This window comes from Helianthus annuus, chromosome 8, assembly GCF_002127325.2.
Source record: "Helianthus annuus cultivar XRQ/B chromosome 8, HanXRQr2.0-SUNRISE, whole genome shotgun sequence".
In the NCBI taxonomy this organism is placed as follows: Eukaryota; Viridiplantae; Streptophyta; class Magnoliopsida; order Asterales; family Asteraceae; genus Helianthus; species Helianthus annuus.
In genome coordinates, this window is record NC_035440.2 from 63,487,612 (window position 1) to 63,504,316 (window position 16,705).

Below are 16,705 nucleotides of genomic sequence, written 5' to 3' on the forward strand. Positions count from 1 at the left end.
AACCCCTTTTCCACTTGTTAAGCCTCACTGGGACTCACATGCACCCCACATTATTATTGTGTGTGCACCCATAATAATATTGCGATTTGCATGCTCATCTCAGTTCCTCTTAACTCATGGCAAATGGTTCCTCCAACTCGAATGCCAATCAGAGGTTATCAAAACGATAAAACCATAGGAATCCAAGGACTATGACAAACTGTCAATGAATCATAATGTAAGCAAGTAGTTCTGGTAATCATGCTATACCGACGAGTGTGTGTTTGTATGTTACGTCATAAACAAATGTGTACTAGTCATGTAATGTATGCAACAAGTGAGAGAGACGAACCTTGCAATCTGGAGCTGAGTGTCATGGTCGTATTCACGTATTCAGAACTGTTCGGTTATAGTCTGGTTTTATAAAAACGTTTTAAAACTAAGTTCACTATAACCAGTGGCTCTGATACCAAACTGTCACACCCCCAAAATACCACAAGCGGAAACACCACGGAACGTGTGACGTACCAGGATCCAAGCCACCAATCACATTGAACTATAGTATGTATTTAAATAAAAACTTTCATTTATTAGCATTAAGAGTTACAACGTTACAAATAATTCACATTAGACAGCGGAAGCATAATTCATTTGTTAAGTGTGTATAAACCACATGTAAAAACCATTAGTCTTATGTTGCGATTCCACGTATCTCGACCCATGACCACTCCAGCCTTCCAGATAGCAAGTTCCATGATATAACCCTACAGACCTGCAAGCATGCAGACAAGTGTGTCAGACGACGCTGGTGAGTTCAAAGTTTTGTTAACGTGTTTAGTTACCAGATGTGTGTTTAAGACAGTTTAACGTTTTGTTTTGATGTTGTTATCACTCGATTACCGTATGTGGCGACTAGATGTGAATGCCCAACCCCAATGCCTCCAATTAGGCATTGGTCATGATGCCAAGGTATCAAACAACCTTGAATAGATGTAAGGGGTCTTATATTTGCACGATGTGAATGCCCAACCCCAATGCCTCTAACTAGGCATTGGTCATGAGGTCCAGGTAATTAGTTCACGCCCGTCCTTTCGGCCCGGTGTGAGGGTGCCAAACCTAATAGCGCTATCAACTAAATACCTCGTTGCTTCTTCAGCAACACGGTAGATGTATGGGGTCTTACATGATTTATACTGTGTTCAATAACCAACATCCCAAATAATCAGTTTACCCAGTATTCCCTTTAGAAACGTTTACCAGATGTCCCAAACCACCGGGACGCATGCTTAGAAAAGTGCAGTGAACTCACCTTTGTTTTGCTCGGTAAATTAAAGTACGTTTCCAGTTGGTCACTTAGTCCCTATTGTGGTTACCAATAACAGTTAGTTTCCTGTTCTTTTCAATCACGCGTGTAACATGTTGCATATAGTGTACAAGTTATCACAGTCACATAACAAGCATTCGAATCACATACCAATTCACATCATAAGTTCACGTTTCACGTTAACATCTAGTAGCTAGTTCAACACCCACATGAGTGTGTGTAATTCAATCAGGTTATTGGCCCACTTTAGGAGTGTGTGGCCTGATACAAGTGTACGGCCCAGCAGACCTGATGGTTACAAGAGTGTACATGTTTAGCCCAGTTAAGTTTAGAGTCCATACAAGTGTGCGACAAATCCCTATTTGTGCGGCCCACTATGATCACGCGTGACCAGGTTGTGCAAGGCCCAACATGACTGGCCCATCAAGTATACAATCAAACACTTCTGTACAATCTATTTCTTAGCCTAACATGGCTCAAATCATCCAACAGTAATGATCATCATAACATGAATTCATAATACAATCATCATTCAAGTTCAACACCCTAACTCAATGTTCATTTGGATCGGCTCACAACAAGTTCCAGCTACACGGCCCTAATTCACCTGTCATTGCTAATCACTCTCCTAATGCTTAATCACCATTCATTACATAAATCAGTATTTCATCACCACTTGATCCATATACAAAACATTAGATCACGGGTTACATACACTTATTGGTTCTAGTTCCATCAATCCACATGCTCACTATAATTGTCATACATGACAGGCTCTAAAGATGTTCCATATGAATTCAACAAACAAAACACAACAGCATGCCATTCACATGGATTCAAACAATTTCACGAACTCCCACCTAGTCAAATTTATCATGAACAATTAATATGAATATGAATCAATTATCGAAACCCTTGTTATTCGATCATGTCATTTGTGATATATCTACTGGAGTTCGGCCCCATGCTTCCCACATTTATAAAACACCCAAACACTTTGTCAATCAAGATTATACATACACAAAAACATCAATTAACAATCACCTCAAAAAAAGTTAGGGTGATTAGGCCTTATTAGGCCGAACTGGGCTTACACTCAAGACATTGGGATTGGGCTGCATTTTGGTCCAATCAGAGTTATACTATCACAAATAATTGACAGCCCATGTGATTTTATAATTGTTCAAAGTTGTCAGTTGCATGTGTAGCACTTATCAAAGTTGTCGGCCATGTTCTAATTGGTTTAATCAAGGTTGCATGTGATTATTATACAAGCCTTTGTATTATTAATAGTAGGTTGGTATTTTGCAACAACCTTCAAAATCAAATAACAGAATACTTCCAACTACTCAACCTAGATTAACCGATTCATCATCTCCTTAACCCATCAAACACTTTTATATAATAGTTCTAATATTTGATTTGCATTATCGATTCAATAACATCCACTCGTCATATCCATATAATTAGGCCATCAATTAATACACACTAACCTATTCTAACTATTCAGTTTGTATTACATGCTCATGCAAAACATTATCACACATAAAATCACACATAACATAAACCATGACAACAATCATGAATCATGACAAGGAAATAAAATCTGCAAACAGAGGAGATTTATACTAACCGAAAATAGAGAAAGAAGGAGGAAAGCTTCGCGAACAAGAGTTGTTGTCGCCAGGTTCCAAAGGCTCTAGGGTTTCTACTCGACAACTCCTAATTACGTATCACATGTGGGTAAAAATATACCTAGCACTTAAGGGGGTGGGCTCAAATGAGCAGTTTGGGCCGGACACAAGTGGGCCGAGGTAATTCAACTCAAAGGTAGCCGAGGTGTGAAAGTGTAACCCACTTATGAGTGCGGCCCACTACACCCGCAAGCGCGTAACATATACGATCATAACTTACATTTAGTAAGTTTACTAAGATTACGAAACAGGCTTAACATAACTAAAGTTAACGGAGTTATAACAACGTCGCACGTTTCACATTGAAAAGGGATAATGGAACGTTGAAATCACAAGATTAACGTCACTAACCTTGAAAGTTCGGGTTGTCACAGGTTGTCAACTCAAAATCAAAGTCTGGTGAGCGAGATGTCTAGCATAAAAGAGTCAAACTTTTTTGCTAAAAGAAATGAATCTCTATACTTGAAGAAGATAAAAGGTTATGAAAGTGAAATCGAAGCGTTAACATGCAAATTAAACGAAAAACTTCAAGTAACAGACTTAGCTCACGTCATGATGGCTGAGAAAACAAAAGAGAATTCTGAAAAATGCAAAGAGTTGTCAGATGCACAACTCAAAATTTTGTTATGAAACACATGATGGGTGGATTAAAGAAAAGTAATGACAAGACCACTGTGGGATTCCAGGGCTTTAATGAAGTCCCACCTCCTCTTAGTCATGACTATTCTTTCCTCCCTGATGAAGATGAGCTAGTAAACTATATGTCAACCGCACCAAGTAGTTTCGGATCGACATCAAGTCAAGGTGAAGGGTCTGAGAGTGGTGATGCTAGGAAGAACAATAACAGGGAACCTTTGAAAAAGAAAAATTCACCTCCTAAGAGCAAAAATCAAACTTTTGTTAAAAAGATTAATTTTGTTCAAGGTAGTGATATGAAAGATGAAACTGCTGTTATTGAAAAAGAATCAAATGTAGAGTTTGCAAAAAATAAGAACATAGAAAAATATGAAATTAAGCAAACTGAACAAAATTCTTCCAAGGCATCATCACCATCAGATAAGGGATCTACCTAAGAGACTCCTGCAAAGAAGTCTTTGAAAAGGAGATCGTGCTTCAGGTGTCACATAAAGGGACATGTAGCTAGCTGCTGTCCTAACAAAAATAGTGAAGCACAATTGAGTGACAAACAGAGAGGGAAACTGCCAGAGAAGAGTGTTGATAGTGAGGAGAAAGGTTCAAATTCTACAAAGAAATCTGCTCCTAAGCGACCACAGAATGTTGCTGTTGGTGTGGATAAGGCTGAAAAAGGAACTCCACAAGTTCCTCGTTTTCAAAGAAATCAACAAAGATTTCAGCCTAGATCTCCACCAGGCAGATATCAGAGACCTAGAAGCAGTTCACCTAGAATGAACAATTTTAATGGAAATACAAATAATTTCAGAAGTCAAGGTCAATATCAAAATCGATACCAGAATGATGGTGGTCGAACTTTTTATAACAATGGCTTTAGAAATTACAACAATAATGCTTCTTGTAATCAAAATTCAAGGTTTGAAAATCAAAATTTACAAAGGTCAAATTGTCCAAATGTATATAGGAACCCTCAGGACCAAAGGCCTAGTGGAAATCAAAATCAAATTCCATCAACAGGTTTTAGATCCAAGACTCCAGTTAGGAGTAATGGATATTGGATGGATGTTCCAGTGGTTGGTGAATTTGGACGACCCAAGACCATTAAGGCTTGGGTCCCCCAATCTAACTAATTTCTTAAGTTAGTGTGTGCAGGAGCTGCTAAGGAGGAGTATCAACTTTTGTTGATATTGGCTGCTTCAGGCACATGACGGGGGATGTGAGATTGTTGATATATATTTTTTTAAATGATTTAAATTAAAGTTCAAAGTGCTGAGTCGACATTATATATCATTGGACTCGTCTTTTCGAGACGATTCTAAAGGTGTAATTTGGTAACCACTGTTTTCGGATATATTTTGTACGGTTTTCTCAGTCTACAACGTTTAAAATGTCGAACATGGCCAACTTGAATGCTCCTAAGATGATGAAGGTGGAGAACTATCTTACTTGGAAGAACAGCTTCAAATCCTTTATTAAATCTCAGGATGCACGCATGTGGGTATGTATTGAAGATGGGTACGTAAACCCAGTACATGATTTTGAGGGCAGACCACGAGTAACAAGCTATGTCAACATGAAAGCTGATGATAAAAAGATGTATGATGCTGAAAAGAGAGCTTTGGGTGCAATAAAGAAATCCTTACCTGATAGCATCAAGCATACCTTCACAAAGTACACAAATTCAAAGGATATGTGGGATGCATTACACAGGCGATATCAGGGAAATGAGAGTGCTACTCAGGCATTCATGGCAGAGATAGTGCCAGTTGATGAGGCTGAAACTACTGTGAGTAATGCTGAATCTCAAGTGGAGAATGCTGAAGTAAAAGTGGATGATGCTGACGTAGAGAAAAAGAGTGAAGTCGAACAGGTTGTTGCTGATGAAACTCAAGAAGTTCATGAGGAAGAGGTAAAATCTAATTCTGTATGTTTGAGGTGTTGTGAACTACAGGGTGAGGTTGACAGGTTGTCAACTCAAAATCAAAGTCTGGTGAGCGAGATGTCTAGCATAAAAGAGTCAAACTTTTTTGCTAAAAGAAATGAATCTCTATACTTGAAGAAGATAAAAGGTTATGAAAGTGAAATCGAAGCTTTAACATGCAAATTAAACGAAAAACTTCAAGTAATAGACTTAGCTCACGACATGATGGCTGAGAATACAAAAGAGAATTCTGAAAAATGTAAAGAGTTGTCAGATGCACAACTCAAAATTTTGTTATGAAACACATGATGGGTGGATTAAAGAAAAGTAATGACAAGACCACTGTGGGATTCCAGGGCTTTAATGAAGTCCCACCTCCTCTTAGTCATGACTATTCTTTCCTCCCTGATGAAGATGAGCTAGCAAACTATATGTCAACCGCACCAAGTAGTTTCGGATCGACATCAAGTCAAGGTGAAGGGTCTGAGAGTGGTGATGCTAGGAAGAATAATAACAGGGAACCTTTGAAAAAGAAAAATTCACCTCCTAAGAGCAAAAATCAAACTTTTGTTAAAAAGATTAATTTTGTTCAAGGTAGTGATATGAAAGATGAAACTGCTGTTATTGAAAAAGAATCAAATGTAGAGTTTGCAAAAAATAAGAACATAGAAAAATATGAAATTAAGCAAACTGAACAAAATTCTTCCAAGGCATCATCACCATCAGATAAGGGATCTACCTAAGAGACTCCTGCAAAGAAGTCTTTGAAAAGGAGATCGTGCTTCAGGTGTCACATAAAGGGACATGTAGCTAGCTGCTGTCCTAACAAAAATAGTGAAGCACAATTGAGTGACAAACAGAGAGGGAAACTGCCAGAGAAGAGTGTTGATAGTGAGGAGAAAGGTTCAAATTCTACAAAGAAATCTGCTCCTAAGCGACCACAGAATGTTGCTGTTGGTGTGGATAAGGCTGAAAAAGGAACTCCACAAGTTCCTCGTTTTCAAAGAAATCAACAAAGATTTCAGCCTAGATCTCCACCAGGCAGATATCAGAGACCTAGAAGCAGTTCACCTAGAATGAACAATTTTAATGGAAATACAAATAATTTCAGAAGTCAAGGTCAATATCAAAATCGATACCAGAATGATGGTGGTCGAACTTTTTATAACAATGGCTTTAGAAATTACAACAATAATGCTTCTTGTAATCAAAATTCAAGGTTTGAAAATCAAAATTTACAAAGGTCAAATTGTCCAAATGTATATAGGAACCCTCAGGACCAAAGGCCTAGTGGAAATCAAAATCAAATTCCATCAACAGGTTTTAGATCCAAGACTCCAGTTAGGAGTAATGGATATTGGATGGATGTTCCAGTGGTTGGTGAATTTGGACGACCCAAGACCATTAAGGCTTGGGTCCCCCAATCTAACTAATTTCTTAAGTTAGTGTGTGCAGGAGCTGCTAAGGAGGAGTATCAACTTTTGTTGATATTGGCTGCTTCAGGCACATGACGGGGGATGTGAGATTGTTGATATATATTTTTTTAAATGATTTAAATTAAAGTTCAAAGTGCTGAGTCGACATTATATATCATTGGACTCGTCTTTTCGAGACGATTCTAAAGGTGTAATTTGGTAACCACTGTTTTCGGATATATTTTGTACGGTTTTCTCAGTCTACAACGTTTAAAATGTCGAACATGGCCAACTTGAATGCTCCTAAGATGATGAAGGTGGAGAACTATCTTACTTGGAAGAACAGCTTCAAATCCTTTATTAAATCTCAGGATGCACGCATGTGGGTATGTATTGAAGATGGGTACGTAAACCCAGTACATGATTTTGAGGGCAGACCACGAGTAACAAGCTATGTCAACATGAAAGCTGATGATAAAAAGATGTATGATGCTGAAAAGAGAGCTTTGGGTGCAATAAAGAAATCCTTACCTGATAGCATCAAGCATACCTTCACAAAGTACACAAATTCAAAGGATATGTGGGATGCATTACACAGGCGATATCAGGGAAATGAGAGTGCTACTCAGGCATTCATGGCAGAGATAGTGCCAGTTGATGAGGCTGAAACTACTGTGAGTAATGCTGAATCTCAAGTGGAGAATGCTGAAGTAAAAGTGGATGATGCTGACGTAGAGAAAAAGAGTGAAGTCGAACAGGTTGTTGCTGATGAAACTCAAGAAGTTCATGAGGAAGAGGTAAAATCTAATTCTGTATGTTTGAGGTGTTGTGAACTACAGGGTGAGGTTGACAGGTTGTCAACTCAAAATCAAAGTCTGGTGAGCGAGATGTCTAGCATAAAAGAGTCAAACTTTTTTGCTAAAAGAAATGAATCTCTATACTTGAAGAAGATAAAAGGTTATGAAAGTGAAATCGAAGCTTTAACATGCAAATTAAACGAAAAACTTCAAGTAATAGACTTAGCTCACGACATGATGGCTGAGAATACAAAAGAGAATTCTGAAAAATGTAAAGAGTTGTCAGATGCACAACTCAAAATTTTGTTATGAAACACATGATGGGTGGATTAAAGAAAAGTAATGACAAGACCACTGTGGGATTCCAGGGCTTTAATGAAGTCCCACCTCCTCTTAGTCATGACTATTCTTTCCTCCCTGATGAAGATGAGCTAGCAAACTATATGTCAACCGCACCAAGTAGTTTCGGATCGACATCAAGTCAAGGTGAAGGGTCTGAGAGTGGTGATGCTAGGAAGAATAATAACAGGGAACCTTTGAAAAAGAAAAATTCACCTCCTAAGAGCAAAAATCAAACTTTTGTTAAAAAGATTAATTTTGTTCAAGGTAGTGATATGAAAGATGAAACTGCTGTTATTGAAAAAGAATCAAATGTAGAGTTTGCAAAAAATAAGAACATAGAAAAATATGAAATTAAGCAAACTGAACAAAATTCTTCCAAGGCATCATCACCATCAGATAAGGGATCTACCTAAGAGACTCCTGCAAAGAAGTCTTTGAAAAGGAGATCGTGCTTCAGGTGTCACATAAAGGGACATGTAGCTAGCTGCTGTCCTAACAAAAATAGTGAAGCACAATTGAGTGACAAACAGAGAGGGAAACTGCCAGAGAAGAGTGTTGATAGTGAGGAGAAAGGTTCAAATTCTACAAAGAAATCTGCTCCTAAGCGACCACAGAATGTTGCTGTTGGTGTGGATAAGGCTGAAAAAGGAACTCCACAAGTTCCTCGTTTTCAAAGAAATCAACAAAGATTTCAGCCTAGATCTCCACCAGGCAGATATCAGAGACCTAGAAGCAGTTCACCTAGAATGAACAATTTTAATGGAAATACAAATAATTTCAGAAGTCAAGGTCAATATCAAAATCGATACCAGAATGATGGTGGTCGAACTTTTTATAACAATGGCTTTAGAAATTACAACAATAATGCTTCTTGTAATCAAAATTCAAGGTTTGAAAATCAAAATTTACAAAGGTCAAATTGTCCAAATGTATATAGGAACCCTCAGGACCAAAGGCCTAGTGGAAATCAAAATCAAATTCCATCAACAGGTTTTAGATCCAAGACTCCAGTTAGGAGTAATGGATATTGGATGGATGTTCCAGTGGTTGGTGAATTTGGACGACCCAAGACCATTAAGGCTTGGGTCCCCCAATCTAACTAATTTCTTAAGTTAGTGTGTGCAGGAGCTGCTAAGGAGGAGTATCAACTTTTGTTGATATTGGCTGCTTCAGGCACAGGACGGGGGATGTGAGATTGTTGATATATATTTTTTTTAAATGATTTAAATTAAAGTTCAAAGTGCTGAGTCGACATTATATATCATTGGACTCGTCTTTTCGAGACGATTCTAAAGGTGTAATTTGGTAACCACTGTTTTCGGATATATTTTGTACGGTTTTCTCAGTCTACAACGTTTAAAATGTCGAACATGGCCAACTTGAATGCTCCTAAGATGATGAAGGTGGAGAACTATCTTATTTGGAAGAACAGCTTCAAATCCTTTATTAAATCTCAGGATGCACGCATGTGGGTATGTATTGAAGATGGGTACGTAAACCCAGTACATGATTTTGAGGGCAGACCACGAGTAACAAGCTATGTCAACATGAAAGCTGATGATAAAAAGATGTATGATGCTGAAAAGAGAGCTTTGGGTGCAATAAAGAAATCCTTACCTGATAGCATCAAGCATACCTTCACAAAGTACACAAATTCAAAGGATATGTGGGATGCATTACACAGGCGATATCAGGGAAATGAGAGTGCTACTCAGGCATTCATGGCAGAGATAGTGCCAGTTGATGAGGCTGAAACTACTGTGAGTAATGCTGAATCTCAAGTGGAGAATGCTGAAGTAAAAGTGGATGATGCTGACGTAGAGAAAAAGAGTGAAGTTGAACAGGTTGTTGCTGATGAAACTCAAGAAGTTCATGAGGAAGAGGTAAAATCTAATTCTGTATGTTTGAGGTGTTGTGAACTACAGGGTGAGGTTGACAGGTTGTCAACTCAAAATCAAAGTCTGGTGAGCTAGATGTCTAGCATAAAAGAGTCAAACTTTTTTGCTAAAAGAAATGAATCTCTATACTTGAAGAAGATAAAAGGTTATGAAAGTGAAATCGAAGCTTTAACATGCAAATTAAACGAAAAACTTCAAGTAATAGACTTAGCTCACGACATGATGGCTGAGAATACAAAAGAGAATTCTGAAAAATGCAAAGAGTTGTCAGATGCACAACTCAAAATTATTGAACTTGAATAGAAATTAAGTCAATTCAGAGATTCGTCTTTTGTTATGAAACACATGATGGGTGGATTAAAGAAAAGTAATGACAAGACCACTGTGGGATTCCTGGGCTTTAATGAAGTCCCACCTCCTCTTAGTCATGACTATTCTTTCCTCCCTGATGAAGATGAGCTAGCAAACTATATGTCAACCGCACCAAGTAGTTTCGGATCGACATCAAGTCAAGGTGAAGGGTCTGAGAGTGGTGATGCTAGGAAGAATAATAACAGGGAACCTTTGAAAAAGAAAAATTCACCTCCTAAGAGCAAAAATCAAACTTTTGTTAAAAAGATTAATTTTGTTCAAGGTAGTGATATAAAAGATGAAACTGCTGTTATTGAAAAAGAATCAAATGTAGAGTTTGCAAAAAATAAGAACATAGAAAAATATGAAATTAAGCAAACTGAACAAAATTCTTCCAAGGCATCATCACCATCAGATAAGGGATCTACCTCAGAGACTCCTGCAAAGAAGTCTTTGAAAAGGAGATCGTGCTTCAGGTGTCACATAAAGGGACATGTAGCTAGCTGCTGTCCTAACAAAAATAGTGAAGCACAATTGAGTGACAAACAGAGAGGGAAACTGCCAGAGAAGAGTGTTGATAGTGAGGAGAAAGGTTCAAATTCTCCAAAGAAATCTGCTCCTAAGCAACCACAGAATGTTGCTGTTGGTGTGGATAAGGCTGAAAAAGGAACTCCACAAGTTCCTCGTTTTCAAAGAAATCAACAAAGATTTCAGCCTAGATCTCCACCAGGCAGATATCAGAGACCTAGAAGCAGTTCACCTAGAATGAACAATTTTAATGGAAATACAAATAATTTCAGAAGTCAAGGTCAATATCAAAATCGATACCAGAATGATGGTGGTCGAACTTTTTATAACAATGGCTTTAGAAATTACAACAATAATGCTTCTTGGAATCAAAATTCAAGGTTTGAAAATCAAAATTTCCAAAGGTCAAACTGTCCAAATGTATATAGGAACCCTCAGGACCAAAGGCCTAGTGGAAATCAAAATCAAATTCCATCAACAGGTTTTAGATCCAAGACTCCAGTTAGGAGTAATGGATATTGGATGGATGTTCCAGTGGTTGGTGAATTTGGACGACCCTAGACCATTAAGGCTTGGGTCCCCCAATCTAACTAATTTCTTAAGTTAGTGTGTGCAGGAGCTGCTAAGGAGGAGTATCAACTTTTGTTGATATTGGCTGCTTCAGGCACAGGACGGGGGATGTGAGATTGTTGATATATATTTTTTTTAAATGATTTAAATTAAAGTTCAATGTGCTGAGTCGACACAGAAGATAACCTGGCAGATCTTTATACTAAAGCATTTGACAGGGCTCGCTTTGAACACTTAGTCGAACTCAACAGGATGAGGAATCCTGAATAACTGGTTTTTCATAAGAATTTTTGTAAATAGTTTACTGCTTTTCTTAAAAATCAAAAACACAGAAAAAAATTGAAAAAAATCAAAAACATAAAAAAATAGAAAATCAAAAATGAGTTATCACTGTGTAAAAAGAAGAAATGATAGTACATCAGCAAGTTAGACTGTCACACTGAACTTGAACCAAAATTGCTTAAGTGTGATAGCAGCTTCATCATACGATGTACCATTAGGCAAAAGCATGAAATAATCAACTTACCAATGTGATATAAACATAAATGAACTGAATATGAGTGGGGAATGCATCAGTGGTGTATGGTGTAATAACCTTAATTCTTGCGTTGATAGATTGCCAAAATCTGAAGTTTTGGGTCTTTATACTGTTATTTCATCTAGGGATATCTTGGCTGTCTGTCTGTTCAGAACTAAAATTGTACATGACCTCAGGAAAGAAAGTCACTTGAAATTAGCTCATTTCTATTTGAATGTCTGTATGTTTTCCCGATACACATAATTTTGATCTGATTCTGAAATCTTCTCTAAAAAAAGTCGTGTACCTCCTCTGCTGCATCCAGATATATGCTGACCTGGAGGTGCTAGGCAACGACAGCTTCTGCTGCATCCAGATACATGCTGACCTAGCTGTACGTTGTCGCGCTATAGATCTAATACACCCGAAAGAGGCCCTCTAGTGCCCAAAAGAAACCCAAGAAACCTATATCAAACTGAGAAAATCTCATTTGATCTGTATATTATACCATCTCTGCTAAAGATATATTCTGTTCTCTTCTCAACCTATTCCCAGTTAAGATTTCAGAAATCTGGATTGGACTTGTGAAATATGTGATAGGGAAGATACTTGCATGATAGAGTGTGCTGTTTATATTTCCAGGATTTGATTAGTATTTATTTGAGTGTTCATTGTTAAGAAATCAAAATATGATAACACATATTATATGCAGATCTAAACACCGTCATGATATCTTAAAGATTGACATCAGTATACTCACCTACTACGATGAATCTTTGTGCATACCTTAATCGCGGGGGTATATCCTGAAGTGGGACACACTAGTATATCAGTAATTAAAATTACCTTAACGTATCATATGGTAATGGTACTTGAAATGTTCATGCATTTTGTTTAAGTGGACAAACATACTGGTAATCGTCTTGAACTGTTTTTCACTGAACATTAAATAAAGAATTATCTAATTGTGTGGAACAGTTTGATTGTGCTGTTATGATCTTCTTACCAGTGATTCTCACAAAAATAGAGTGTTTATTGCTTTTGTATTTACTTGCTTTCAGAAAAATATAAAAAATCCAAAAATAGTGTCTTTTTCTGTTTAAAATTCTTAATGTACGGAAAACTGTTATTCTTGGAGGAATTGTTACTGATAGGGGGAGACGGTGTTAGTAAGTGAGTTCAAATTTTAACTTCTGCAGGTTCTTGTGTGTTGAACAAAATGTTTTTGCGTGTTGGTGATAAGTTGAAAATGCTTAATCTGTTATACAGTTTAACTAATCTCTTGAAATATAATAATTTATTTAACTTATGTTGAAAAATTCTTATGGTTTCTCGAGATGTTTGTTTTATAGTATACAGATTGAAGCGGTTTGTTGCTGAGAAGTTGCTGTGAAGGGTGAAGATGAGAGTTTGATTGGCTGCATGGTAGAACCTCCTTTCTATATTGCAGACAAAGTTGAAGAGTGAAGATTGCTGTGGAAATGCTAAACTAGAGTTTACTCGAACGCTAACGTGTTGAAGATTTGGTGATTGGATGCATCAGCTTAGGGGGAGTCTGTTGCTGACAGTCTGTTCCTGACAGAAGTTGTTGAAGCTGAAGCTATCCAAAGACCAAAGACAGTGCAAGATTACTTGAAGATTGCAAGAAGACTGAAGACAAAGTTTTGACTCAAGACAAAGTTTTTATGAAGCTATTGTCAAGGGGGAGTTTGTTGGTGCATGTTTGTGACAACAGCTTAGATTTGGTCTTTGGATATCTTGTAATTAGTTTAACGATAAACAGTTAGCGGGTTTAGCGTTGTAATAGTTAGTTGTAATGTTTGGGCTAACTAAACCCAAAGAATTGGGTGATGGGGGCGAATTGGGGCTGTCCAATTCGCAACCCATGATGTTTGACCTAGCCCAGTTGTAAACCTTGTGGTATATAAACAAGGTTAGACATTAGGGTTTAGGTTAATCAGTTAATTAGCTAAAACAGAGTTTGAGAGACATTGAAATTCGTGAGAACTAGGGTTTGGACGAATTTGAGTGTGTTAGGGATCTTGATTGATTGTAATCAGTTTGATAGATAATCAATAAAGATCCGGTTTGAAAGTGATTTGCTGTTTTCTGTTTCTACACGTTTTCTGCTAATTCTGATCAAGAGGATTCCGCACTCTTGATTGGAAAGACGATTCTGTGAAGATCCATACACATAAAGGGGACCTACAGTCCATATGGCACTTTCGCTTTTCGGCGAATGCCATTTGGCTTATGCAACGCACCGGCAACTTTCCAACAATGTATGATGAGTATCTTCTCGGATATGGTTGGAGAGTCGCTTGAGGTGTTCATGGATGACTTTTCAATCTTTGGCACTAGTTTTGAATCATGTCTCAACGAATTACAAAAAGTTTTAAAAAGGTGTGTTAAGAAAAATTTAGTGTTAAGTTGGGAAAAAAGTCACTTCATGGTGCAAGAGGGCATTGTGCTTGGTAATGTGATATCGGAAAGGGGCATGGAGGTGGACAAGGAAAAAATACGGGTAATATCATCTTTGCTACCTCCGAAAAATTTTAAGGGTGTAAGATCATTTTTGGGACACGCGGGGTTTTATAGACGTTTCATAAAAGGTTTTAGTGTTATCACCAAATCTTTATGCAACTTGTTATTAAAAGATGTCCGCTTTGAGTTTACTAATGAGTGTATGCAAGCTTTTACTGTTTTGAAGGAACATTTGGTCAAAGCTCCCATCTTGCAACAGCCGAATTGGTCAAAGCCATTCGAGATTATGTGTGACGCAAGCGACACTACTATTGGTGCAGTTTTGGGTCAACGGGTTGATAGGAAACCGGTGGTAATTTATTATGCGAGCAAGACTTTATCAGAAGCGCAACTGAATTACACCACAACCGAGAAAGAATTATTAGCGGTGGTGTATGCTTTGGATAAGTTTCACTCGTATATTTGGGGGAGTAAAGTTGTGGTATATTCGGATCATAGTGCGGTCCGATATTTGATGGAGAAAAAGGACGCGAAGCCTCGTTTGATTCGGTGGGTATTGTTATTGCTAGAGTTTGATTTGGAAATTCGAGATAAAAAGGGAAGTGAGAACGTTGTAGCGGATCACTTGTCTCGGATCCCGGTGGAAGGAATTGATGATGTGAGTGAAATAAATGAAAGCTTTCCCGACGAGCAACTTTTATCCGTTTCCACCTTTGTTGCATCGTGGTATGCTCACTATGTCAACTATTTAGCCACGGGTGCCATGCCGAATCATTGGACCAAGAAGCGACGACAACAATTTATGGTCCAAGTGAAGAATACATTTGGGATGAACCGGATCTCTTTAAGATTGGACCGGATCAAGTTATTCAGAGGTGTGTACCCGAGACAGAATTGTTGGAAATTTTGACCCATGCTCATTCATCCGCATGTTGAGGTCATTTTAGTGGGCACAAAACGGGCTATTGGGTTCTCTCATGTGGGTTTTATTGGCCAATAATTTTCAAAGACGCGTGCGAGTTTGCAAGAAATTGTATAAATTGCCAAAAGATGGGAAGCATCTCGAAAAGGGATGAGATGCCATTACAACCGATCTTGGTAGTAGAGATATTTGATGTATGGGGTATTGACTTTATGGGTCCTTTCCCAAATTCGAATGGCTTCCTATATATTTTGGTAGAAGTGGATTACGTCTCAAAGTGGATTGAAGCTATTGCAACAAGAACAAATGACCACTCGGTTGTTTGTAAGTTTGTTCAATCCAATATCTTTGCCCGTTTCGGCATTCCTAGGGTTATCATAAGTGATGGTAGTTCGCACTTGAAGAACTTTAATTTTGGGAAATTGTTGAAGAGGTATAGCGTGAATCACCGGATTGCCACACCTTACCATCCGCAAACGAGTGGACAAGTCGAGGTGTCCAACCGTCAAATAAACGAAATTCTTATGAAGGCGGTGAGAACGGATAGGAAGGATTGGTCGAGTAAATTAGATGATGCGTTGTGGGCATACCGAACGGCCTACAAGACTCCTATGGGCACAACACCTTACCGGATGGTTTATGGGAAGGGTTGTCATTTGCCAATGGAGTTAGCGCATCGGGCATATTGGGCGATCACTACGGTCAATGCGGACTACAATGAAGCGGGAAAGATGAGGAAGTTACAATTGTGCGAAATTGAAGAGCTTAGAGACGAGGCGTATGAATGTGCATCGGCGTATAAAGACAAACTCAAGAAGATACATGATGCGAAATTGAGGAAGAAAACGTTTGAAGTGGGTCAAAAAGTTTGGTTGTACAACTCAAGACTCAAGATGTTTGCGGGCAAGCTCAAAAGTAAATGGATTGGCGCGTATGTCGTTCGGCGAGTTGGAAGGTTTGGTGATGTAGACATCCAAGACGAGCAAACAAACAAACAACAAACGGTGAACGATCATCGGTTGAAGCCGTACTTGGAGGGGAACGACATAAACAACTTGGAGCTTGATAAAGTGGGCTATATTCTACGCCCGGTCGATGAGGAACAACCATGAGAGTCCCAGGTTTGGTACTGTAAATAGTAGCATTTCATTTTGTTTGTTTTGTATAGTTTGCACAATTACCGTATTTCCTCAAAATCCGTGTGAAACAAGTGTGGGGATATTCGGGTCACGAATTACTCTAACGTTGTGTTGAGGACAACACGGGACTTTCAAGGGGGTAGGGTGATTTTTACATGTTTTTGAAAAATTTTAAAAACACAAAAAAAAAT

The 16,705-nt window shown here is 38.2% G+C and overlaps 1 pseudogene; it reads left to right on the plus strand.

Moving 5' to 3' along the window:
- The window catches only part of LOC110876182, a 54,429-nt pseudogene extending 37,942 nt beyond the window's left edge, over window positions 1-16,487 (plus strand).
- The last annotated feature ends 218 nt before the right edge of the window (window positions 16,488-16,705 follow it).